Here is a 575-nt window from a genome sequence, read left to right as displayed (position 1 = left end):
ATATTATTTATATTATTATAGGATTGAACGCTACGCATCCTTTTCCAAGTAAGTCTTATCTTAACAATTTTGTTGCAACTCTATTCTTCTTATTACTCTTTCATTTTTTCCCTCTGCCTTTCTCTTATTCTTTTACCTCATCTTCTCCCACTATCCTATCCTTTTACTCTATACTTTTACTCTTTCTTTTCTCTCTTCCCTTCCCTTATTCTTTTATCTCCTCTTCTCCCACTGTTCTATCCTTTTAATTTGCTTTGCCGGAGCAACTGTTTTATCGAAGGCGTATATTGTCGTGAATTGCTCCAAATACGGATTAGTTAGAAGATCAGCCGACAACTAATGAAGGGTCGTTATTTGTGTTGATTGTCTTGTTTTCCATTTCTTTCTTTCGTTGTTCGCAAAAAAGTTCATATTCCATGTCCTCGAACTACGTTGTTTTTTTATTCTTTACGTTCTGTGACGTCCTGTGCCCACATATGCATATGTATATACGTATACATGTATGTGCGTATACGCATGTATATATGCATATATATATTATATATATGTATGTTTATATATAAATATATCTATAT

Source organism: Octopus bimaculoides, chromosome 17 (assembly GCF_001194135.2).
Source record: "Octopus bimaculoides isolate UCB-OBI-ISO-001 chromosome 17, ASM119413v2, whole genome shotgun sequence".
NCBI classification, from domain to species: Eukaryota; Metazoa; Mollusca; class Cephalopoda; order Octopoda; family Octopodidae; genus Octopus; species Octopus bimaculoides.
This window is presented reverse-complemented; position numbering follows the sequence as displayed.